General features: G+C 39.7%; 1 long non-coding RNA gene across 3 annotated transcripts; it reads left to right on the plus strand.

The window, feature by feature from the left end:
• The first annotated feature begins 53 nt into the window (after positions 1-53).
• LOC145720620 (uncharacterized) lies at positions 54-26,744 on the plus strand. Of its 3 annotated transcripts, XR_014143713.1 has the most exons (5): positions 54-184; positions 12,946-13,027; positions 24,020-24,146; positions 26,323-26,373; positions 26,537-26,744. It is a non-coding gene; the product is annotated as an uncharacterized LOC145720620 (long non-coding RNA). The 3 variants fall into 3 exon arrangements; XR_014143712.1 differs by having other exon boundaries at positions 26,323-26,744; XR_014143711.1 differs by lacking the exons at positions 26,323-26,373; positions 26,537-26,744 and having other exon boundaries at positions 24,020-24,289.
• The last annotated feature ends 311 nt before the right edge of the window (positions 26,745-27,055 follow it).

Raw genomic sequence — 27,055 nt, forward strand, 5'->3', positions numbered from 1 at the left:
ATCTTTCTCCCGAGCGGAACCAAGGCCGCTGGAGGGGCTAGGAAAGAGTGATGGCCAGTGAGAGCGGTCACGGCTAGAGGGAGCCCTGGACACAGTGCACGTGGGAGAACAAAGGCTGATTCTCCCAACTCTTCTGGAACCTAATCTTTGTTACTAATGTATTATAAGACAGTTACCTCCAATGGTAAACGTCTGGGTGTGTGTGTGTGTGTGTGTGTGTGTATAGCGGTATGGTCAAAGTGTGTGTGTGTGTAGCAATATGGTCAATCTGTGTGTGTCAAAGTCTCGAGGTGTGTGTGTGTGTGTGTGTGTGTAGCAGTATGGTCAATCTGTGTGTGTCAAAGTCTCGAGGTGTGTGTGTGTGTGTGTGTGCGCAGCAGTATGGTCAATGTTAAATTCCTGACTCCTCAGGATAAAGAGCAACTGTGCTAATACCATTTATGATTGTGAGAGGCTAAAAAGGGAAAATCAAAGTGAACATACCTTACCTTTCTCCAAAACTTCTTTAAAATTACTAAAATGCAATAGATGACATTTTATATTCTTCAATAGACTTGCCTTTAAAAAATTATACATATAGTGCCCTAAGCATTTACGCCTAGCTAAGTGACTTGTTGAGGGATGGCAGTGACTTAATTCTAGATGAATTATTTACCTCAATCAAAATTAATTAATGATGAGGACTGTTGTGTGATCACTGGGTGAGGCTTTTAACTTAGGGGCCATTTGGGAATTTCCCCAAATCGAAGAAAGGTAACAGTCATCCCAAAGAGAAAAACCTGTTAGGGAGGTATGCGTTAATACAAGGGTTTAAATGATTTTGCTCTTGTTCTCCCTAAAAGAATTCTGGAAAAATGTGACTGTACCTTTTCTTTCATTTTTAGATAGACCATACATAAAAATTTTGATCTGATTTAAATAGTTGCAAAAGATGCAAATTGTTCTATAGTAAATTGACATTTTTAAAATACAACTGCTACATAACCCTTCTAAATGTAGCCAGTGGAACCTAAATACCAGGCAATTTGATAGCCTCCATCAATTTTTATAACTACATGAACAAGCTTTTCTTTAATAAGAAATTTTACATGATTCCTTTTCTTCCTGAACCTGTATTTCCATAGTTCTTCATGAAAATTTATTATATTATCATATAATATTTCTTTATTCTGGAAAGTCTTTTCTTGATCACCTATCAAACTTCTTTGCATCATAGGTACATAAATTTAAATCTAATTTTAAAATTTTGCAATAGCCATAAAAGTTAAAGTGTTTAAAAACTTGAAATTTCTAAATACAACGTTATTATATATAGAAAACCATAGGGGCACCTGTGTGGCTCAGTTGGTTAAGCGACTGCCTTTGGCTCAGGTCATGATCCTGGAGTCCCAGGATCGAGTCCTGCATCGGGGTCCCTGCTCAGCGGGGAGTCTGCTTCTCCCTCTGACCCTCCCCCCTCTCATGTTCTCTCTCTCTATCTCATTCTCTCTCTCAAATAAATAAATCTTAAAAAAAAAGAAAGAAAACCGTAAAATTTACTACAAAGCTACTAAGTACATCAAAGTTGCAGGATAAAAGATCAACATACAAAAATCAATAGTATTTCTAAACACTAGCAATGAACGCTCCAAAAATGAAATTAAGAATGTTATTGAGAATACTATCAAGAACAAAATACTTGGGAATAAATTTAACAAAATAAGTGCAAGACTTGTACACCAAAAACTACAAAACATTGCTGAGAGTGTTTATAGAAGACCTAAATGAATGGAAAGACATTCCATATTCGCAGACTGATTTAATATTGTCATAATCGCAATATTCCCCAAATTGATCTACAGATGAAACATAATCCCTAAGAAAATCCCAGACGACTATTTTGCAGAAATTGTCAAGCTAATCCTAAACTCACATGGAAATGCAAGGGAGCCAGAATAGCGAAAACAATCTTGAAAAAGAACAAAGGTGAGGGCCTTTTTGTTTGTTTGTTTTGTTTTGTTTCTTTTGCTTTTTGAGTTTTTATTTAAATTTCCACTAGTTAAGATACAGTGATTCATCACTTTCATATAACACCCAGGGCTCATCACTACAAATGCCCTCCATAACCATCACCCATTTTACCCATCCCCCTGCCCACTTCTGCTCCAGGAACCCTCGGTTTGTTCCTTATAGTTGAGTCTGTTTCCTGGTTTGCCTCTCTCTCTTTTTTCCCCATAGGTTCATCTGTTTTGTTTCTTAAATTCCACATATGAAATCATATAGTATTTGTCTTTCTCTGCCTGACCTGTTTTGCTTAGCATAATGCTCTCTGGCTCTATCCACGTCGTTGCAAATGGCAAGATGGCTGTGTAATACTCCATTATATGTGTATATATATATATCTTCTTTATCCATCCATCCGTTGATGTACATTTGGGCTCTTTCCATAATTTGGCTATTGTTGATAATGCTGCTATAAACATCAGGGTGCATCTATCCCTTTGAATCAGTATTTTTTTTTAATCTTTTGAGTAAATACCTAGTGCAATTGCTGGATTGTAGGGTAGTTCTATTTTTAACTTTTTGGGAAACCTCCATACTGTTTTCCAGAGCGGCTGCACCCGTTTGCATTCCCACCAACAGTCCAAGAGGGTTCCCCTTTTTCTGCATCCTGGCCAATGTCCGTTGTTTCCTGAGTTGTTAATTTTAGCTGTTCTGACTGGTGTGAGGTAGTATCTCATTGTGGTTTTTATTTGTATTTCCCTGATGATGAGTGCTGTTGAGCATCTTTTCATGTGTCTGTTAGCTATCTATATGTCTTCTTTGGAAAAATGTCTATGTCATCTGCCCATTTTTTTAACTGGATTATTTGTTTTTTGGGTGCTCAGTTTTATAAGTTCTTTATATATTTTGGATACTAACCCTTTATCAGATATGTCACTTGCAAATATCTTCTCCCATTCCATAGATTACTAGTTTTGTTGATTGCTTCCTTTGCTGTGCAGAAGCTTTTTATTTTGATGAAATCCCAATAGTTTATTTTTGCTTTTGTTTCCTTTGCCTCGGGAGACATATCTAGTAAGAATTTGCTATGACCAGGTTAGGTTATTGCCTGTGTTCTCCTCTAGGATTTTGATGGTTTCCTATCTTACATTTAGGTCTTTCATCCATTTTGAATTTATTTTTGTGTATGGTGTGTAAGAAAGTGGTCCAGTTTCATTCTTTTGCATGTTGCTGTCCATTTTTCCCAATACCATTTGTTGAAAACACTTTTTTTAAATTAACATGTAATGTATTGTTTCAGGGGTACAGGTCTGTGATTCATCAGTCTTACACAATTCACAGCACTCACCATAGCACATACCCTCCCCAATGTCCATCACCCAGCCACCCCATCCCTCCCACCCCCTTCCACTCCAGCAACCCTCAGTTTGTTTCCTGAGATTAAGAGTATCTTATGGTTTGGAAGACACTCTTTCCCATTGGATATTCTTTCCTGCTTTGTTGAAGATTACTTGACCATATAATTGTGGGTCCATTTCTGGGTTTTGTATTCTGTTTCATTGATCTGTGTGTCTGTTTTTGTGCCAGTACCATACTGTTTTAATCACTACAGCTTTGTTATATAACTTGAAGTCCAGAATTGTGATGCCTCCAGCTTTGCTTTTCTTTTTCAAGATCGTTTTTGCCTGTTCTGGGTCTTTTGTGGTTCCGTACAAATTTTAGGATTGTTTGTTCTAGCTCTGTGAAAAATGCTGGTAGTATTTTGATAGGGATTACATTAAATGTGTAGATTGTCTTGGGCAGTATAGACATTTTTACAATATTGTTTTTCCAATCCATGAGCATGGAATGTTTTTCCATTTCTTTGTGTCATCTTCAATTTCTTTCATCAGCATCCTGTAGTTTTCAGAGTTCAGATCTTTTACCTTTTTGGTTAGGTTTATTCCTAAGTATCTTATGGTTTTTGTTGCAATTGTAAATGGGATTGATTCCTTAATTTCTCTTTCTGCTACTTCATTATTTTTGTATAGAAATGCCATGGATTTCTGTACATTGATTTTCTATCCTGTGACCTTACTGAATTCGTGTATCAGTTCTAGCAATTGTTTGGTGGAGTCTTTGGGTTTTCTATATAAAACCCTGTTCAATTTTTCTATTTCTTCTTGTTTCAGTTTTGGTAATTTATGTATTTCTAGGAATTTATCCATTTCTTTCAGATTGTCCAATTTGTTGGCATATAATTTTTCATAATATTCTCTTTGTACTTCTGTGGTGGTGTTATTTCTCCCCTCTCACTTGTGATTTTATTTATTTGGGTCCTTTCTCTTTTCTTTTTGATAAGTCTGGCTAAGGGTTTATCAATTTTACTAATTTTTCCAAAGAACCAGCTCCTAGTTTCATTAATCTGGTTTTTTTTAAGCTTGTATATAATTTATTTCTGCTCTAATCTGTATTATTTCCCTTCTTCTGCTGGCTTTAGGCTTTGTTTGTTATTCTTTTTCTAGCTCCTTTAGATTTAAGGTTAGGTTGTTTATTTGAGATTTTTCTTGCTTCTTGAGGTAGGCCTATATTACAATATACTTCCTCTTATGACCGCTTTTGATACATCCCAAAGGTTTTGAACCATTGTGTTTTCATTTTCATTTGTTTCCATGTATTTTTTTTTTATTTTTTCTTTAGTTTCCTGGTTGACCCATTCATTCTTTAGTAGCATGTTCTTTAACCTCCATGTATTTGTCATCTTTCCAAATTTTTTCTTGTGGTTGACTTCAAGTTTCATAGCATTTTGGTCAGAAAATATGTATGGTATGATTTCAATCTTTTTGTACTTGTTGAGCACTGATTTGTGACCTAGTATGTGATCTATTCTGGAGAATGTCCCATGTGCACTTGAAAAGAATGTGTATTCTGCTACTTTAGGATGGAATGTTCTGAATATATATGTTAGGTCCATATGGTCCAGTTTGTCATTCAAAGCCATTATTTCCTTGTTGATTTTCTGCTTAGATGATCTGTCCCTTGTTGGAAATGGGGTGTTAAAGTCCCCTACTATTATTGTGTTTTTATCAATGAATTCCTTTATGTTTGTTATTAATTGTTTCATATATATATTTGGGTGCTCCCAAGGGGCATAGATATTTACAATTCTTAGATCTTGTTGGATAGTCCCCTTTATTATGACATAGTGCCCTTCTTCATCTCTTTTTACAGTCTTTGGTTTAAAATCTAGTTTGTCTGATATAAGTATTGCTACTCTGGCTCTCTTTTGATGTCCGTTTGTATGATAAATGCTTCTCCATCCCCTCACTTTCAATCTGCATATGTCTTTAGGTCTAAAATGAGTCTTACAGGCAGCATATAGGTGGGTCTTGTTTTTTATCCATTCTGACACCCTATGTCTTTTGAAGATTTTATTTATTTATTCATGAGAGACAAGGAGAGAGAGAGAGAGAGAGAGGCAGAGGCAGAGGGAGAAGCAGGCTCCCTGCTGAGCAGGTAGCCCGATACGGGACTTGATCCCAGGACCCTGGGATCATGACCTGAGCTGAAAGCAGACGCTTAACCATCTGAGCCTCCCAGGCGCCCCACCCTATGTCTTTTGATTGGAGCATTTAGCCCATTTACATTTAGAGTAATTATTGATTGATATATATTTAGTGCCATTTTATTACTTGTTTTGTCATTGTTTCTGGAGATTTTCTCTGTTCCTTTCTAGTCTTTGTCACTTTTGGTCTTTCCTTCCCACTCAAAGTGTCCTTTTTAATATATTTTTGCAGGGCTGGTTTAGTGGTCACAAATTGCTTTAGTTTTTGTTTGTCTGGGAAACTCTTTATTTCTTCTTCTGTTCTGAATGTTAGCCTTGCTGGATAGAGTATTCTTGGCTGCAGATTTTTCCCATTCAGCAGGTTGAATATATTATGTCATTCTCTTCTGGCTTGCCAGGTTTCTGTTGAGAGATCTGCCAGTAGATTATGGGTTTTCCCTTGCAAGTTAGGGAAATGTCTTGATGCTTCTATGATTTTTTTTCTTTATCACTATATTTTGCAAATTTAACTACAGTGTCTTAATGTTGGCCTGCTTTTGTTGATTTTGATGGGAGTTCTCTGTGCCTTGTGGATTTGGATCTCTGTTTCCTTCCCCTGATTAGGTAAGTTTTCAGCTATTACTTCCTCAAATAAACCTTCAGCTCCCTTTTGTCTCTCTTATTCTTCTGGGACTCCTATGATACAAATGTTACTACTTTTGATATGGTCACTGAGTTCTCTAAGTCTGCTCTTGTGATCCGTAGTTTTTCTTTCTCTCTTTTGTTCAGCTTCATTATTTTCCATAATTCTGTCTTCTATATCACTTATTTGTTCCTCTGCTTCTTCCATCCTTTAGGTCATTATATCCAGTTGGTTTCAAATTTCAGTTATTGCATTTTTAATTTCTGTCTAATTGTTTTTTAGCTCCTTTACCTCTGTGGTAAGGGTCTTTCCAGCTTTTCTCAAGTCCAGTGAATATCCTTATGATTGTTGCTTTAAATTCTCCATCAGGCATATTACTTATATCTGTTTCCATTAGATCTCTGGCTGTGACCTTGTTCTTTCTTTTGGAATGAATTCCTCTGTCTTGGCATTTTGTCTAGGTCTCTGTCTTCTTCTATGCATTAGAAAAGCCTGTTATATCTCCTGTTCCTGAGAGTAATGGCCTTCAAAAGGGGAGGCCATATAGTGTCCAGGGCCTGGTGCTCCAAGGAGTGTCTCTGGTCTGTGCTGTTTATACTCTGCTGCTATGTTTTGGCTGCTCTTTCCCTCAGGTCAGTCATCTGCAGAGGTTCTCCTTGCCCGCAGTGGGCAGTGTTTGGACCTTGGCCAGAGTGAGGTGAGTTTTAACTAGGTGTGCTGTGGTCTGCTTGTTAAATGAAACCTGATGCTACTTCTAGAACTGAAGCCTGTAGAACTTTGTGGTTGGTAGACATGGTGCGTTCAGGATTTTGTGCTGGCCTTCTGGGGAAAGGGCCTGCTGTGCTGGTCCTTAGGCACACCTGCCCAAGAAAAGCAGTACCAGCAGAGTGCAAGGAGGTGGGACTTGGTGTAAGCAGGTTAGGCAGCCAGCGTTGGCACTGTGCTGTTTAGTGAAGTTGGTTTATGCTGAGGGGTGGGGAAGGGAAATGACACCAGACAGTTTCTTTGTCCCCAGAGAGGGGACTCAATGCTTGCTGCTCTTAGAGAAGCACTCCCAGAAGAGCGAATAATTTCTCTAGTGCATCCCAGGCATTTTTCAGATTGCTGTTTTCATGCTGTCTATCTCCAGGGTGCTTGCCCGCCTGGAGCAATGCATTGCACTTTGGGCTCTATCCCAGCCAAATCTGCTGACTTTTAAAAACTCCAAACTTTAAGGACCTGGTGAGCTGGGAACCTGCACTGGTCTTCCAGGGGAAGGTCTTGCCATGCTGGGACTGATGCAAGTTTGACTGAGAAGGGCAATCACACTAGAACACAGAGGTGTGGAATTTGGAGCAAAGCAGGCTAAAGCTCCAGTATTTGGGTTAGCCACCCTCAGCAGGTATCTCTGTGCCTATGCTGAGGGGTGGGGGAGGGAAATGGTGTCCACTGGATCTTTTGTCACCTGAGAGGGAACACTGCAAATGTCACCTCTCACAGATGCACTCTAAGAAGAATGAACAGTCTCTCCCCATGAGCCTTTGGTGATGCTCAGATTGTGCCATCCACCCCAGGATTGCTTGCATGCCTTCTCTCCTGGAGTAGGGGACTGCCATCAGGACTCTATCCCAGCCAAGCCTGTGGACTTCTAAAACTCCAGTTTTTGAGCCCCACTGGTTGCAAAAACTCATGAAAATCAGCCCCTCTTGTTTACCCAGCCAATGGCTTTGGGGAAGTGTTCCCCTTGTGCATATCCCTGTGTGCTCCACTCTGTCTTGCCTGTTTCTGCAACCAGGGCTCCCTCCCCTCTGCAGCACCCATGATCCATTTCTCCCCTAAAGCCCATCTCCACACTTCCTACCTTCCTCAGTGTGGCCTCTTCTTTCCCTCTAGTTGTGCAGTTTGTCAGTCCGCAGGTCAATTTCTTGGGTATTCAGAATGATTTGATAGTTATCTAGCTATGTTTGAGGGACAAGGTAAGCTTAGGGTCTTCCCACTATGCCACCATCTTAGTTCCCCCCACACTTTATGATATAAAAATTTTACTACAGAGCTTCAGTAATCAATTCAGTTTGGTACTAGCATAAGGACAAACATACGTAGGATAGAATTGAACAATGGAACAGAATTAAGAACCCATAAATAAGCCCCTTTACAGTTAACTGGTTTTCAACAAAAGTGCCAAGAAAATCTGATGGGAAAGAAATATGCTTTTCAACAAATGGAACAATTGGAAATTCATTCAAGAAAGGTGAATTTGGACCCTTATCTCATAACATACTAAAAAATTAACACAAAATGGATCAAAGACTTAACTGTAAGAACTAAAACTATAAAACCCTTAGAAGAAAACATGAGTAAATCTTCATAAACTTGGGTGAAGCAATGATTTCTTAGTTATCATCCCCAAAATATAAGCAATAAAAGAAAATTTGGTAAATTGTACATCATCAAAATTAAAACCTTTTGCTCTTCAAAAGACACCATCAAGAAATTGAAAATACAACCCACAGACTATGAGAAATTATTTGCAAATTATTATATCTGACTTGTATTTAGAATATATAAAGAACTATTATAACTTAATAACTAAAAAGGTATGTAATATAATTTTAAAATGGGCAAAGGATTTGAATAGACATTTCTCCAAAGATATACAAATGGCCAGAAAGCATATGAAAATATGTTCAATGTAATTAGTCTTTAGAAAAATGGAAATAAAAAACACAATATGTCATTATTTACCCACTAGAATATCTGTAATAAAAAAAGATAGATACTAACAAGTGTTGACAAGGATTTGGAGAAATTCAAACCCTCATGTATTACTGGTACAGTGTAAAATGATGCAGCCATATTTTGGTAATCAATTTGACTGTTTCTTAAAAAGTTATATGTAGACTTACTTTATGACCTGCAATTTCCATCAGAGGTGAAGTTGTGTACATGTTTTCATATCTCTTGGTTCAAAAAAATCAAGTGATGCTGCTGTTATAAAATTCCTTCCACTTCTCTTTATTTAGTTTAGGTGAATAGAGTTTCTCAGCTTTCTCATCGATAAATGTTAAAATTGAGATAGAATTGGTGCTGAATCCTGCCTTATTCTGGAAATAGAACACCTATAATACATATAATACAAACAATACAAATACTGGTACACATATACAAAGTGTCCAGGTATACTTGACAGAAATGTTCATAGCAATGAACACTTACAGCATTTTGTAATAGCACATTAGAAGTGAGCAGACTGGCAGCAGGTGGAGTGGGGAATGTGGGGCAGTGAAAACTGAGAAGGTAGGAAAAGCAACATGGTAGATTGACAAAGGACTCAGAAGAAAAAAGTTGTATGATTCTGCATTTGAAGTTGTTTTTGCTATTGTGATGTAAGAAGCCTAAGTTTCCTGAATCCTTCAGTGTAGTTTTCAAAAAATTCTTTGTGTTCTGTTTTTGTTTTGGTGAGAAATTTAGAAAAGAGGCTCAATACCCATTTTGTTTACATGGTTCAGAACAAGACAAATATATGAATAATGCTGAGAGAATCCATGAACTGAATTAGGGAAAGTAAAAGCCTAGACTCAGAGGTGTCCTTGAGACTGTAAAACCCTTGGGAATTTTTGGACATCTCGAAGACAGCATCAGATTTTCTACAAGAGGTAAAAATGGAGCTCAAAGAAAATATAAATGCCCTTCAGTCAGAGATCACCAAGAATACACCTGAAGTTTGAACTTCTGTTTAAACTCTGCTTGTCTTTTTATAGAAGAAACCTGTAAGTGGAATGTCAAAGAACCCCTTGATAAAACACCAAAGTGGTTACATCTTCAACATTATTAAAATGGTGGTTATATTTAAGTATCCCATGTAGACTTATAAAGGTTTTTCAAGTTCCATGTAATTAGGGGTTATAAGAATAAAGACTCTTAAGAAGGTATCTTTAGGGCTGGTTGGCTGTGATAACTAGTTAGACACTAGCCCCTTCCCCTCTTCAGTATGTCACTTATTAGGGAAGCTAAGAAGAAAAATGTGTGATGACTTGCTGGTAAAATCCACCGAACACTAGGAATTCATTATTGGATATCCTGATTGTGTTGGAGGGATTCCCATTGCAGAACAGCTAATACTTTTCTGGCAATATCCAGGCAATTTCAGTGGAAAGATCTAGGTCTAGAAATCCCTTCTTCAGCACTCTGAGTTCTTGGAGCTGGCCCATCCCAGCCTGACTGCCCAAATAAACTGATGTTATAGCAGATAACCAGGAACACAATACTCAACAAAACACAGATTTGAATGCATAAGTTCATATAGAGTTCATAAGCAAAGATGTTCATGAAATTAAAAAAGAAAGAAAAACAAAAGCCTGCTAATTTTGTAACACTTTATAAAAATATACCAACGTTTACATTTTCATAGTTAAAACTTTTCAAGCAATTCTTTCCAGAAATTCTTCATCATTCAATCATATTTATTTTCTGAACAGTTTATGTTTCTTAGTCTTCTTTTTTTTTTTGGTCAGTTTGGATTTCTAATTGAAGCTGTTTCTTTAAAAATAAAGTCTCTTTTCCTACAGCAACACAAACTTTAAAAAACACTCGTCCACCTAATATAGCTGCAAAGACTTGGTGCCATATGAAGATGAGAAATCAAATAAATTTGAATTTATTTTTTTCTATAGGCTCAGTCTGTTTGGAACAATTGGTATTGTTATTACCAACAAAGAGGTTATTGGCTATTAAAAAATCACATTCAGGACAGAGGTGGAACTTGAAAATACTTGTTTCTTTTTAAAAGAATCAGTTCTGTCATCCAAAAAAATTCTTTAATTTACATATAGACAAGTTCCTATGGTGTCAGATCACAGCATAGCTAAGCATCACTGAACTGTATTTAGTCGCAAGCCTTGCTTGTAACAGTGGGGTGCTTCCTATGCACTACCGAAGTGATAGAAATCAAAATGCTAACAATACCCAGTTTTCAACAGCCCACAGAAACTACATATGTATTAAGCCTACTCTCAGAGTCTCTAAATTACTCCATCAGGATATATTAACTAAGGACTTTGGAATTTAACTCTTTCAGATGAAAACAGTTTCCATTAAATTTTCTGAAAAGTCAAATTTGGGGTCATAGTAGTATCAATTTTTTGAAGCCCAACTGTGTGAAAGGTCCTTGACTAGTCATTTTACCTCCCTCATTTTATTTCACCCCCCAATAAACCAATAAAGAGGCTATCGTCAGATGAAGAAATGGAAGCTCAGGAAGTTTAATATATTCCAAACAATACAGCAAACACCTAACAAAGCCAAGATTCCCAAAGATTGTTTTCAGAATCGCTATTTTGTCAAAATTAATGTTTTGTTGAATAACTATTACTGTATGCTCAGTATGAATAGTTTCCATATATTATCTTTGAATTCCCCCTCTCTCCAAACCATACAGAATGAAGTTTGTTAACACTAAGTAACATGATCAAAATCTCACAAATGGTAAGTGGTAGAACTATAATTTTTTTTTTTTTATTTGACAGAGAGAGACACAGCGAGAGAGGGAACACAAGCAGGGGGAGTGGGAGAGGGTGAAGCAGGCCTCCCGTGGAGCAGGGAGCCCGATGTGGGGCTCGGACCCGACGCTGGGATCATGACCTAAGCCGAAGGCAGACGCCCAACGACTGAGCCACCCAGGCGCCCCAGAACTATAATTTAAACTGGAGTTTTTGGCTTTAAAACCTTTGCGTTTTTCTACTGTAACACAGTATCTTAAGGTTGGTTATCCAGTTCCCAAAAGGCAACATACTTTGGAAGAATCTGAAACATCCTAGGACAGAGAAAATTTTGCCAAGACTACAAATTTGCTGGTTTCTTTGATTTGGCTCTAAAAATAAATATATACTAGAATCATGGACTATCAAATGAATTTGTGTTTGAATCCTAGCAGTCTTACCTACTGCCTACATAAATTTGGGCAATTTCCTCTCAGTGCTTCAGTTCTCTCTTTTGTGTAATTCAGGTAACAAGAGCTACTTCATAAGATGACACTGGGGATTAAATAAGATAACGTATGCAGTGCTCTGTACCTCACAAAAGGCAGCCGATTAGAGTGGTCAAGAGCACAGACCTTAAAACCAGCTGCCTGAGTTCAAATTCTCAATCTGCCACTGATCGCCTCTGTGATCTTGGGCAAATTTACTTTACCTATCTGTGCCACCGTTTCCTCACGGTAAAACAAGGTCATGATAATAACTATTTCATGAATCAGTCCGTGTTAAAATGCTTAGGATAAAAATTGTTTCCATTAAATCAAATGTGCCTGGCACATTGTAAGTACTATTTAAGAGGTTGTTAAATTTCAAAAATACACTTTGAACATAGCAGATGCTGAATAAATGGTAGCTATTTTACTTTGCAATCACTTGGGTGATTTTAAAATGATATATGCATATATATTTCTACTGGTATTTAAATTTTTTATCTTTGGAGAAAATTCCTCCATTGCCAATAAAATAATGTGTAAGACCGAATCTGCAGCCCAGAATCCTAATAGGTTCCCTGAAGTTTGGGAACGGGGAGGGGAGGTGGAGAGAGAGGAGGATGTGAGGGTGTCTTTCAGATTTGGGGTTAAGCAACTGGACATGCCTCTAGATGCTATTTACTGAGATGGGAGACACTGGAGGTGATTGTACATATGGGAAAAGCAGGGTGAAAGAGAACTAACAATTGTTTAGTCCCAGGTCCTGAGCATTATGCTGGGGCACTTTGTGTCCATTTTACCTCATTTTACTCTCAGAAACACCCTATGGGTATTACTCTCTCTGTTTCACAGATCTGTGAAGATCTCTGAAGAAGTGTGTTGCTCCAGAGAGGCAAGCGAGTTCAACTTGTCAAATAAAAGTTTTTTGCATAAGGTGGTAAGAATTTTTTTTAGCCCCCGCTCCCTCCCCTTCCCTTTTTTCTTTTTTAAAAAAGATTTTATTTACTTATTTGACAGATAGAGACACAGCGAGATAGGGAACACAAGCAGGGGGAGTGGGAGAGGGAGAAGCAGGCTCCCCGCTGAGCAGGGAGCCCGATGCGGGGCTCGATCCCAGGACTCTGGGATCATGACCTGAGCCGAAGGCAGACACTTACCGACTGAGCCACCCAGGCGCCCAACCCTCCCTCCCCTTCCCTTAAGTTCTGAATGTTTACATTAGTGTGTTAACATAGCCACCACCTTCAACCCAAAGTGACACTTTCCTATTCCCTGTAGTCCTTTAATACCTCCATGGACAAAGAACCTTTTGAGATGCCAGGCAGGCTCTGAAAGTTCAGTTATAACTTGGAAATCTGTAATAGATAGATTACTCTGCCCAGAAATGTCATGGGAGTTGTTGTCTTTCTCCAATACTTACATTAGGCACAGACATACTATCATAGAGCTAAAATTCAGTGTAACGATATTGCCCATTAACCTAGTAATGTTGTCTGTATCGATTTCACCACTGATATAAGGTAATTGGTTCCAACTGGAAGCAAATCAAAGTATATACGTTTCTATTCCAATCTTCTGAATAATGCATGCCCTCTGTATTACCTCAAACTTTGGGGAACAAAATGCATTAAGCAGAACCTCAAATGGTTAAAAGAATTTGTCTTTTTAAGGGTGGTATTTCTGAACTCTCTAACAACAACAACAAAAAAGTTCTGAATCATAGAATCCATGACGTTTTCAACCAAAACCACCACCAAAGCAAATTTCCCATGTTTTTCAAATTTACCATAATGCAAATGTTGGATGGAACCATATTAAAATGTGGATACAAGCACTTTCACGTGGTTCCACCTAATAGATTACCAAGAGCATAGTTCATAAATCTCGAGGAACATTAACTACCATAGTTATTTTTAAAATTCCTGCATTCTTTAAAAGCCCTCTTTTTATTCTAATGGAAAGCCAAAACTGAAAACTCACTAAACTTCACTATTTATGGCTACTACTTAATTTTCATATTACAACATTCCTATAACCAAGCTATACTAATTACAGCAGATATATTTACAGTTGATATTTTTGCTCTTTGGTTTTCAGATCAACTCTTGTCATTGTGAGTATCAATGATAAAAATATTTTATGCTTGTGTGATGCTACACAGTTGTCAGTAGGCTTGTGCAGATACTATGTTGTGCAATCCCTATGACCCTTCCTTTTAGGCTGGCATTTATTATCACTCCAACCTTCACACCAAACATGGGCAAATATGACCCATGTATTATGGAAGAAGAAACAGAGGTTCAGTGAGGTGACCTGTCCTGGAGGGGCTTGGCTAACCCCATATCTCCTGGGTCATAACCGAGTGCAATGTATTCACTGTATCTCTGTCAAACAACCTGTCCAGTAGTGAGCCCGTCATTGAACAAAACAGGCATTCCAATATCACACTCAGAAGGAAGCACTGCTGTTGGAGAGGGACATATCTCAGGATGTAGGATCCCTACTGGCTCTCTCCTCTCTGGCTCTTTCTGAGCTCCAGCCCCTCGCAGGCAGCCTCCACACTATGGGGAGGAGAAAGCTCCCGGCCTTGGCAGGTGGAAGCTGTAGGGGCCACAAGTGTGGGCCCTTCCCTCTACCAAGCTCAGCCATCACAGGGGTTGCTTGGCACCTGCAAAGGACCCCTCAGCCCGCTGCCTCTCAGCTGCTAACCCAAAGCCAGCAGAAGAAAGCAGAGCAGCACATGGAATAGGAAGATTTTTTAAAAAATGAGATCTTTGTGGGACTTCTGGGTGGCTCAGTTGGTTAAATGGCTTCCTCCGGCCTAGGTCGTGATCCCACAGTCCTGGGATGGAGTCCCAAGTTGGGCTCCCTGCTCAGCGGGGAGTCTGCTTCTCCCTCTGCCCCTCACTCCTGCTTGGGCACTCTCTCTCTGACAAATAAATCAATAATTTTTTTAAAAAAATGAGATTTTGTTCATAGTGAATTTAAAAATTAGTATCTTACTCCATGGATCTTTTCGGTGATGTGAGGTTATCTTCCCAACTTCTGGCAATAATTGTCCTCTTTATTAAATTTCTGTTGGTGATAATGAATGTGGTGGAAACGCAGGATTGGCAAGACCAGGGCTTTGCGTTCTTTAATGTGCATACACATCCTCTGAATACTTTGAAAAATACAGATTCATCTTCAGTAGGTCTGGGGTGGGGCCTGAGAGTCTATATTTCTGGCAAGCCCTCACAGGATGCCAATGTTGCCAGCATCCGCAGACCAAATTTTGAGTAGCATGGAACCAAATCACTTCAAATAGTCCTTCCATCCCCCAGGATCTATGAGAAGAGGAAAATCTAAAGATTATTAATGGTTTTATTTTTTCTCAAAGCAACAACCAAAAAAATCTAGCTGATTTTATTTTTCCTTTATTAATTTTTCTGTGGAAGTATGTGAATGAAACAGAATTTGTTTTCCGAGTGTCTTGGGAATAAGTCAGGTGTTGGGTTGAATAGGCATTTCTCCCTCTCTTTGATCCCTGGTGCCACAGAGAAATGCTGAGCTGCTCCCTGTTGGTTCACCCCCTTCTCAGAATTTTCCTGTCTAGTCTTCTCTGCCTCTGCCTGATTTTTTCCCCTATAAAGATTTAGGGTTCTTATAGACCAGAGACAAATTATAGCAGGAATGTCGCAGTTGTTTTAGCTTGTGCAGTTGGTTGCATTCTTCTGAAATTAGCCTGAAATTAGATCACTGCTCAAGAGAGCCATAAAAATAATATCAGCACACAATATCTTACTCTAAATTATTTGGCTGCTTTGGGTCAGCCCAATCCAAATGCTACAGCCTTGTTTTTATTTTTAACTTTTAACTTCAATTATTTAATTTATTTTTAACTTTTAACTTTTTAACTTTTAACTTATTTTTAACTTTAACTCAGAAAAAGATGCAAGAATAGTGGTCTCATGTACCCATCAGCCAGCTTTCCCCAAGGATAACATCTTACAAAACCATCATACAGTATTAAAAACAGGAAATCTACACCAGCACAGTACAGTTAACTACAAGACTTACTCGGATTTCACCAGTTTTTACACGTGCTCTTTTTTGGAGGGCAGGGGAGTATACAGGACCATGAAATTATATAGATTCATGTAACCACCACCACAATCTGATTGTTAAAGTCTGGTGTCCCCCAGGATTCAGCCCTGAGCCCTATTCAGTTCTCATTCTTCACACTGGCCCCGAACCTTCTCAACCATAATTGTGACATTAACTATCTTTTGCATTTGGATAATTCCCAAATTGATAACTCTAACCTCTCTCTTGAGCTCTGTTCCTAACCATTTCACGGCCATTTCTGGATACCCACTGAATATTTTATCTGCACTTCACACTTCAACATATTCAGAATTGAACCAGTATTCCTTCATTTTTTTTTTTAAAGAGATTTTTTTTTTTTTAAAGATTTTATTTATTTATTTGACAGAGAGAGACACAGCGAGAGAGGGAACACAAGCAGGGGGAGGGGGAGAGGGAGAAGCAGGCTTCCCGCGGAGCAGGGAGCCTGATGCGGGGCTCGATCCCAGGACCCTGAGATCATGACCCGAGCCGAAGACAGACGCTTAACGACTGAGCCACCCAGGCGCCCCTGTATTCCTTCATTTTTAAACAAGTCTGTCTATGGGCACGTGGCACCCCGTAGCCCCAGCCAGAATGCCCAGGGATCATCCTAGATGTATCCATCAGCCATATCTCACCTCCACAGAATAAAAACAGCTGACACTCCTCTGGCAGGTACTGTGCACCACACACTCAGTGTAAATTAGCTCATTTCATCCTGAGAGCAATCCTAAGCATTGTCCGAAATGGCTCCAAGTTCCCTGAAGCCTAAAACTTATACAGTTTTAGGGTTCCTTTTGAAGAAAAAGAACAGAAAAAATACAAATGTCAGGAAATCTTGCAGTATGCTACAACATGGATGAACCTTGAAGAAAGACATTGTGCTAAGTGAACGAAGCCGGTCACAAAAGGACAAATACTGCATGATTCCACATATATGAGATACTTCAAATAGTTAAACTCCTAGACTCAGAGGCTAGAGTGGTGGTTACCAGGGGCTGGCAGCAGAGGGAGATGGGGAGTTGCTCATCAATGGATATAAAGTTTGAATTACACAAGATGAGTAAGTTCTAGAGATCTGCTTTGCAACATAGTGCCATAGTTAACAACACTGTATTGCACACTTACATTTTTTTGAATTTAGATCTCATGGTGTTCTTATCACAAGAAAATTAAGTAAAATAAAATAAAATAAAATTACAAATATCAAAATTAGTACTTACAAAAATAAATACCTGGACAGGCACAAGTGATGGGTCCTGAAAACTGACCTTCATTAGTTTCAGGACACATCCGCCCTCAAGGCAGGTGCTATTCTTACTTCTGTCTTACTATGAGACAACTGAGGCATGGAAAGTTTGCATAGGGCACCTGGGTGGCTCAGTTGGTTAAGCGACTGCCTTCGGCTCAGGTCATGATCCTGGAGTCCTGGGATCGAGTCCCGCATCGGGCTCCCTGCTCGGCAGTGAGTCTGTTTCTCCCTCTGACCCTCCTCCCTCTCATGTACTCTCTCTCTCTCATTCTCGCTCTCTCAAATAAATAAATAAATCTTTAAAAAAAAAAAAAAAAAAAGAAAGTTTGCATACTTAACTTGACCAAGGTCAAGTTCCAGAACAAACTATGCTTTCTACACACTCTGCTTTCTAGATCTATCTCAAATGCCACAACTGCCCTCAAGAGGAAACTCGTCCTCTCCCTCCACCAAAATGATCGCACTCCTCTCCCCACCATCAGCCCCACCGGCGCCACCACGACCACCCTTGCCTCGGATACCTCCCTTGAAGTCTCTGGACTTCCTCATTATTTTGAAGCGAATCTTATATTTCTCTCACCTTTCCATCTTCCTGCCTGGATAGGAATTCCGGTTCAGCAATTTCAAAGAAACAGTCAAATATCTGAGTATCTGTTATGTACGAAGCACTGACACCATTTCTGATACTCAGTTTCCAGCTGAAATTTTGAGCACAGCTGAGTTCTGAAAATATATTAATTATAAAAGGCTGGAAGCCTATGTGCACTTTTTTTGTGGTTTTAAAATAGTGTAATTTGAGCTCCTCTTAGAGCAGGGCATCTGAGAACAAATGGGGAGGTAGATGTCCGTGTTTTGTCAGCCTTGTTAGTTACAGAGGCAAGGAGAAGCAGAACTTCTGCTTCCCTGGTGACACCTTCTCACTTACCAGTGTGATCGTATTAGGCTCAACCTAAAGAATTTTTGGTTCAAACATAACAATAGACACATATATTAAAATTACTTTTATTAAGCTTTAAAAAATAATACATTCTCTGAATAAGTATGAATAAGCATTTACCTCAACAAATTTACAGTCCATAATTTATTTGTGCACTCCCTGTTCTTGCTGCAACATGCTTAAAGTCTAAATATTACAAACAAGAAAAGGATTCAAGGCATGTATATGACTATTCATAAACTCTAAAATGATCATGGCTACAAAATTTTAAAGCTCATTGTTTTTCTTTCAAGGAAATGGTCAGTTTAAGATATTTTAAACATGTCGGGCACCTGGGTGGCTCAGTTGGTTAAGCGACTGCCTTCGGCTCAGGTCATGATCCTGGAGTCCCAGGATCGAGTCCCACATCGGGTTCCCTGCTCAGCAGGGAGTCTGCTTCTCCCTCTGACCCTCCTCCCTCTCATGCTCTCTGTCTCTCATTCTATCCCTCGCAAATAAATAAAATCTTAAAAAAAAAAAATTAGAAAAAAAAAAGATATTTTAAACATGTCAACAAAAAAATACTGTTTCTTTGGTTGCTTCCTATCTCCCTTCCATTTTACCCACATGAGTCAGGAACTTCATTAGCTGCTGGGGATGCAGGAATTAACCACACAGGCATGTCCTCTCCCCTCACGGGGCTCACATGAGCTTCCAAATAAACAAAAACCAATCCAGAAAGCTTTTGAGGAAGAAGGGTCATCCAAAACAAAACAGAGAGAATTTCAGCATTCAGGTCATGTTTATCAATCACTGAACTAGAATATGACTTCCCCACAATCTCCATGATTCCCAGCCAAGATGTTTTTATTCCTCCTAACTTTAAAAAAATTGCCAATAGGGAAGTTATTTCTAATATGTCATTTCTATGCCTTTCCTAATAGAGTTGCAAGCTAAGGTGTTAGAACCTAAAACATCTTGTCAACTTAATCAGTTGGTTACTGTGTGTGTCAAATTCAATATTTAGAGAAGTCAAGCTATCTACATATTTAGATGTTTGTTTTATATTTTCCAATCAATTTTTACTAAAGTGAAAATTTAAAACCCTAATGTATCAAACCATAAGTTTCTTGAGCATAAATATAATGTTTCAAAAAAACAAATTGCAGGGTTTTTTCTTCAAATACTTCCATTTTTCTCTAAACTAAATCAGCTATTGATTTGCCACCAAGGTCATTGTCCCATCTTTTTTTCTTCCAAGTGTCAACATCTTGTTCATGTCACTGTTTATTAAGACTTTAAATAGCAAAAGGCTCAGACAGAATAAAAAAAACACATTAATTCATTTAGTCACTTAAAATCTAGTGCAGAAGCTGTAGAAGGAAAAAAAATAGAATTATTAGGAGTATTGCGATGGAGAGTTTATCTGACATTCTAGTTTGATACTCCTCAGGATAACTGATATCACAGTATTAGCAGATACCTGAATTAAATGACAGATATCAATTTGTCTCCAAATCTCGGTATGATTTCACCTTTGCTTTTTTGGGTTAACTCTGGGTTTTCATTTTCATTTGGAAACATAACTTATCCCAGTTGTGAAGACTGCCTGGACTCTGGTTTGGAATGTTTCCCAACCCAGGCATTACCCTCTTAGAAAATACTCTTTTCCCAGACTTGGAAATACATAAGGATCTGGGTTGCCATGCTTGACTTCAGGGTGACCCTAACACAACTTTGTGTCCTCTTACTATCTTTACTCCTAAAGGTAAAGCAAAAACCAAAGGATTCAGTTCTCAGGAATTGTCCCTCTCGTCTGGCAAATGGGAAATTTTCCCTCTGCTTTCCATTGCCGGTTTCCCGCATTCCTCTCTCACACTCATTCAGTAATTCGTTAGATATCCACAGAGCCCTTAGTGTGTGCAAGGCAAACAACCCAGCACTGCAGGAAGCACTGAGACATGGAGCCAGGGCTGACTCTATCCCCTTGCCTTCTGAGGATGTTGAGGCCTGGTAGAGGATGGGACAGACATCCAGCCCTTAAACAACAAAGTGGTCCCTTAAATGCCTTCTCAAAGGAGGGATATAGTGCATAAGTAAAATAATAGTGATTAGTAATTATCATAAAGTTTATTCCTTTACTCACGAGCAATCCTCCCTGGGCAAGTCGCCTACGATTTCCTTCTAGAATTGAAGCATGCATTCGCAGAAGGAAGGCGGGGCCACTGCTGGTGCTGGGCCTGGCATGGGGGCACAAAGAAGCAGGGAGTGAAAAGACTTTCATTCCTCTGGCAAAGGCAGCCTTGCAGCTGTGGCCATGGTCTGCTCCGCTGAGCCTCGGCCTCCTGAGAGAGATGTGTTCCTCTCTTGATCCGAGTCTTAGCCACCAGCCGCGGGTAGCAGCCAGGAGATGGGGAGGACAGTTAAACGACCCATTTAATTTTACAAAACGTGCATAAACGTTTTATTTTTCCCTCACAATCAAGAATAGCCACTGAATTTAAACTTTTACCTGTAATTCCTCTGCTTAGAATTAGGATGGTGAATTTCCAATTAACGTTGGCTCCTCTGTATGTCCTTACCCCATCGGCTTCCTCATCTGTAAAACCAGAAGGTGGTAACAGAGGTTCCTAAGGTTCCTCCCAAATCAAAATAAATATGATGTTTAAGTCAAGAGAATTTCAGGTGACTCGCACTTGCCTGTTAAGGAAAATAATATAAAAACAAAAAAGTATTTGCCTATTTTCGCCTTTTTCTATCATTTTAGATTACTTATTGTAACTTAGCGACTCCACTTTGTGTTTATTGTTCCTCCACTAACATCCCCGGCTTAAAACAAGCAAAAATGTAAAGGTTTCTATTCCAAACCAAAATTCTAAACATAGACGCGCGCACATGCCCCGGGACGCAGCACGGAAATGAGAGCCCAGCTGAAACCTGACTCCGTGGTTCCTAAACCAGCGGGCATTAGAATCGCCTTGCTAATTTGGTAGGGAAAGCGAGGCCAAGAGTTAATGGTTTTAAGTTCTAAGTAAGACTGATGTTGTTGGTCCAGGTGAAAAAAAACATTACTTTTAGCAGAATTCCTTGGAGACCTATCCCCAGCTTCGATTCTCTTCAAATCCCTTCAAGTCAGAACCGGCCTCAGGCAATGGCTTCTCCCCTCTGCTGTTTGTCGACTGTCAGCAAGTCCTAATGATAATGGTGTTTTTCTTCATGTCAAAGCACTTCCCACCTATTCCTAACCGATTGCCCAGCGATTTCTCTGTTCCCTTGGCAGGATTTCAAGCCCCGGTAAAGCTTGCATTTTAATACCTAGCATGACCATTTTCCTTTTGTTTGCTTTTATTTTGGCAGCCGATTAAGAAGTATTTCTCGCGCATATCCCTTTTTAATTCCTCGGCCACTGTGGTCCAAAACTCTGCCAAAAGTTCCGTGCTGCCCAGAACACAAAATAAATGGAAGAATGCGAGGCCAATCAAGCGAGGGTAGCGAGGCCGAACATTCGCAGCGCGTTTAGCTAACGCGCATAGAGGGGCAGTAGCCAGTTTGTTGTACCAAGTGCTCATCTTTGCAGGATGTGAGCCTAAGATTGTGGAAGGAAGGGTTCTTCTGTTTAAAATTTTTATTTTATGGTATTTAGTAGATAGTCTTTAGTAACAGAGAAACAGCTTTATACCCCTAATCACAGGAAATGCTTTTCAATTAACGCTTCTTTATAATCAGTGTGTTCTCAGGTCCCTATCTCCAAAGAGGGGTCTTGAGAATAAATGATGCTGGAAGTCTATGGTGTAGCAATAAAGAGGAAGAAGGGGTGTTTATTTGTATGAAATAAAAACCATAATTTCTTAAGGTACTTATATGACTTAATTTCTTAAAATGCTGATACCTTACGCTAGAGGTATAGTTACATACCCTATTCTCTTTTTATCTGCCAATAGGAGGAATCAAACCTGATCTCTTGTTAGAGCCTGATATCCAGCATTTAAACAAAACAAAACAATCCTAGAGGCTTATTTAGCAGCCCTCTTTTTTTTTTAAGTAAACTCTACCCTCAACGTGGGGCTCAAACTCATAACTCTGAGATCAAGGGTCACATGCCTTTTTTTTCCTTTTTAAAGATGAGACCTGTATTTTTTTAAAAGATTTTATTTATTGGACAGAGAGAGAGAGAGAGACAGCGAGAGAGGGAACACAAGCAGGGGGAGTGGGAGAGCAAGAAGCAGGCTTCCAGCAGAGCAGGGAGCCCGATGCAGGGCTCGATCCCAGGACTCTGGGATCATGACCTGAGCTGAAGGCAGACGCTTACCGACTGAGCCACGCAGGCGCCCCAGGGTCACATGCCTTATTAGCTGAGCCAGCCAGGTGCTCCATTAGTGGCCCTCTTTCAAGCTGATAAGGCAAGCTCCACTCTTCTGTTACCTGCCCCTCCTTCCCACTTCCCTTCCTGCTCAGAGAGTTTTGGCACTTGGCAGGAAGAGGAGTGAGTCAGGGGGAGGCCAGTGGGAACAGATGAAGCAGAGGGGCTGCTGCTGGTGGTGATTGCATGGGGCGGGGCGGGATTTCGCCCCAGTACTAAAAAGATCCAAGTTGCACTTGTAGACAAGCTTGTTGAAGCCAGCCACTCATCCCAGCCCTTTCCAGTTCTGCCCACCCAATGGCCCTCCCAGGTACTAAGGCATCTCTTTTCCATTCATGGCCATTATGACTAATTTTAAAAATTACATGTATGTTTTTAGTATGTGCTGTGTGTGTGTGTGTAAGGGTGAGAGTAAGGCTTACTATGCTTCAGGCTTCACTATTCTAGCCATTGCCCTGCATCTCAAGAATTCCAAACTTCTTTTCATCTAATGCTTCTGAATTAGAACTTTCTGCTAAATTTAATCAATTCAATAGAACTTCAAGCTTCCCTTTAAAATGGCTTAAATATATGAAATAATTTCTTTTTTGAAAGCTACTCACTCAATGACATCTTTGACTACTTCACATTTCCAGAAACATCTATCATATTTTACTAAAGAGATCCCAATGTCACACAAAACTTATCAACACAATGCCTTGACTCTCGTGGCCGTGTCATGAATTATTACTGTGGGCAGAAGCTATTGTATTACTCCATGACTTTTATCAGTACACATTGGTGGTGACTTAAACAGTTCCTTTTTCTAGATGTCTTATATTTTTTTTGTCTTTTTTTTTTTTAAAGATTTTATTTATTTATTTGAGAGAGAGAGAATGAGAGACAGAGAGCACGAGAGGGAAGAGGGTCAGAGGGAGAAGCAGACCCCCTGCCGAGCAGGGAGCCCGATGCAGGACTCGATCCAGGGACTCCAGAATCATGACCTGAGCCGAAGGCAGTCGCTTAACCAACTGAGCCACCCAGGCGCCCCTTTTTCGTCTTTAATTAGACTGAGGTACTGGAGTGGCCATTGCTTTTATAAGTGAATATTCTCAGTTCTACTGCTATTCATGATGCAAAGATGGATACTTGCCAATTATTTACTCTGGCCAGGGGCATTATTTATTTACAGAGCTGGTAATGTTTTACGACTCGTGTGAACTGGTCTACATCCATGGTTCTGCTCTTGTTCTAAATTTTGCTTTCCATTTCATTGTAAACTTGAGTTAATACAAATATTGTTTGTTTTTAGCTTTTCACTAGTTATTCAGGTCAAGAAGATAACAGATCTCTGGCTTGAACTCTGAAAGCAGAAGTCCTTGAGAAGCCTTTAAGAATTGGATCCCTTCAAGGCTGAAACTGCTGTTCTCATCAGCTTGGTAAATCTAGATTAGACTTTTTGTGATTTGTGATACAGTTATATACACTTACTGTGGAGTTGCTGAGACAATAAAAGTTAATGACTGCCGCCTCCCCCCCACCCCCCGCCATGGGGGCCCGGGGAAGTGGCCTGGGGAGAGAAGAGCTGTCAAGTCCTTGCCTTGCCTTTGCTTCTCATGGAGACAACAGCATTCTCCAGAAGCACCCCTTCCCCCCCCAAGATTAAGTGAGTCCCACCACCAGTAAGCACAGACATGCTCAGGTTTCTAGAGAGAGGCTATTTGGTGACTGACCTAATTCAACCAGCGGGAGACCCTGGCACAGCAGATGACCAGGGGAAGAGCTTGGTACACCCTTTTGAAAGGCAGTCGGATCAGTGTAAACCAGAACATTCTTTCTGAATAGAAAAATGCTATTAGTCATGAAAATGATTTCACTCCTCATACTGTCATCTCAAGTCTATGAATAAGTACGTGATAATACTAATAAAGTTGATGATGATGGCTTAATTCCTATGCATCTAGGGATCCACATTGTTTGCAGAGCAAAGTCACGTTCCAGAGGCAGAATCAGCAGCCACAAATTTTATAAAGTGTTTACATTCTTTATTTTTATTCACTGAAGAACATTAGAGAGATATGATTCATAATCTGGGGCAACACCTTTTAAAAGCGCCTTCCTCCACTCTCCGATTTTCCTGTACGCTCTGGGCTCTCTCCCGTATCAATGCTCTGACACTGTCCCTCCAGGCTCTGTCTGTTTTACACTGAACTCTTCCTCTTCTTTCTTGCTCTCTTTTTTTTTTTAAGATTTTTTGTTTATTTTATTTGAGAGAGAGACATTTGAGCTTCAGAGAGGATTATTAATATTCCCACGGGCATGTTGCCTAAAAGTGGAAAAGTCCAGTTCTGAATTCAAATCTTTATTCCTCCAGCGTCTACACATCTGCCACATCTGTCACTATGCTGTTATCCTAAATAATTAATTCAAGGGAAACAAGTCATTTGTACACAACATTTAGATTAGATATGGGCCAAAGCGTCAAAGCACAAAAATATGATTAGGTAAATTATTATCCAGCAACTTAATATTAATAGACTTATGTGGCCATTGAAGCATTATACAATAGATTGATAAAAAATTAAATGAAGTTTGGTATACATAAATCATAATCATTTAAAATTAAGCATACAGAATTAAAAATCATAAAAGTCATGAAGATTGCAAGATATGTCTATTAAGGTGAAGGGAAAGGGGTCATGTGTTTCTCTAAGATTAAACTTTAAATGACTTCTGCTTGTCCTTTGAAAGAAAGATTGTCATTCCCGATGTCCTGATTCTGTTGACTACAAACTTGCCTAGCTCAGAGTCAAGCTGGGAAAGCTAATATCCCATATCTGGTAGATCGAGACATTTCATATTTTTTCAGCTTCTTATCTATCCCGTTTCTACCCAAATAGTGAAATAACCTAGAACAAAGCCAGCCAAACCTCTGCTCTCCTCCCTGCAGGGGGCACTGTGGGCCTGTCTAAATGGAAGACTGGCAGCCACCCGCCCAGGCCAAGTGGTCAATCGGCAGTTCAGCTTAACTGCTCAGCCCAGTCAGGACTGTTCCTCTGATACCTGGCACTGGATGTTCCCTATTCTCCCTTTCCCTGCTCCCCCAGACCACTCTGCTAGTCGTCCAAGGATCAAAGAGCTGCTGCATATGAAGTGTGACTTGGGGAGATTTTGTGCGTCAAATCTCAAAGCCTTGCTCCTAAGGGAATTGTAGACCCTAGGCTGAGGGGAATTTGGCAGCGAAGATAGATTTGAAGCCAGGCTCTCTCGGCAGCTCAAAATTGCCTTTCTGCTGGTGGGAAGACTGCCTTTCTGAGGGCCTGGATCCTCAGAGGGAAATAATCTATTTTTTTTCTTTTAAATAATCATTCTGGTGATTATCACTTTCATGAAAGAGCAGAGTTTGAAAAAGAGACTAACCAGAGCATATAAAATAGTCCTGCTGTGCTCACAGGTCAATTCAGGCATGCTCTCTAAAGAAGTACCTCTTTATTCTAGAGGTGCGTGTGGATTCTCTCTTAGTAGACAAATGGCGTGAAAGGTCAGGATTCAACAACTCTACCATTCTCTTTAGCAGGTTTATTTTAAATTGAGTTGTTTTCTTTTATGGTTCAGCATAGGAGGCCTCACTTTGCTCCAAACGCTCAGACTCTGAGCTCCCAGAAGGTAAGGCATTCTGTGTCTGGGCAAGAGCTTGTGGTTGCTGGTGTGTGATTCATCCATCCGTAGATGCTTAGGCTGCTTCCATATCTTGACTATTGTAAAAAAATGCTGCAAGGAACATAAGGGTGCATATGTCTTTTTTAATTGGTGTTTTTGTTTTCTTCAGACTAATAGAAGTGGAATTGCTGCATCACATGATAGTTCTATTTTTAATCTTTTGAGGAACCTCCATCCTGCTTTCTGCAGTGCTGCACCGATTTCTATTCCCACCAACAGTGCACGAGGGTTCCCTTTTCTCCACATCCTCGCCAACACTTATTTCTTGTCTTTTTGATGATAGCCATTCTAACAGGTGTGAGGTCATCTCTCATTATGGGTTTTTTTTTTTTTAATTTTTTCTTTTTTTTATTTATTCATTTGAGACACAGAGATACAGAGAGAGAGAGAGAGAAAGCATGAGCAGGGAGAGAGGCAGAGGGAGAGGAAGAAGCAGGCTCCTCGCTGAGCCAGGAGCCCTATGTGGGGCTCGATCCCAGGACCCTGGGATCATGACCTGAGCTGAAGGCAGTCGCTTAACCATCTGAGCCACCCAGGCGCCCCTCATTATGGTTTTGATTAGCATTTTCCTGATGACTAGGGATGTTGAGCACCTTTTCACATACCTTTTGGCCATTTGTATGTCTTC

The sequence above is a fragment of the Leptonychotes weddellii genome, chromosome 3, assembly GCF_054177405.1.
Source record: "Leptonychotes weddellii isolate Sample4059 chromosome 3, ASM5417740v2, whole genome shotgun sequence".
Taxonomy (NCBI): Eukaryota; Metazoa; Chordata; class Mammalia; order Carnivora; family Phocidae; genus Leptonychotes; species Leptonychotes weddellii.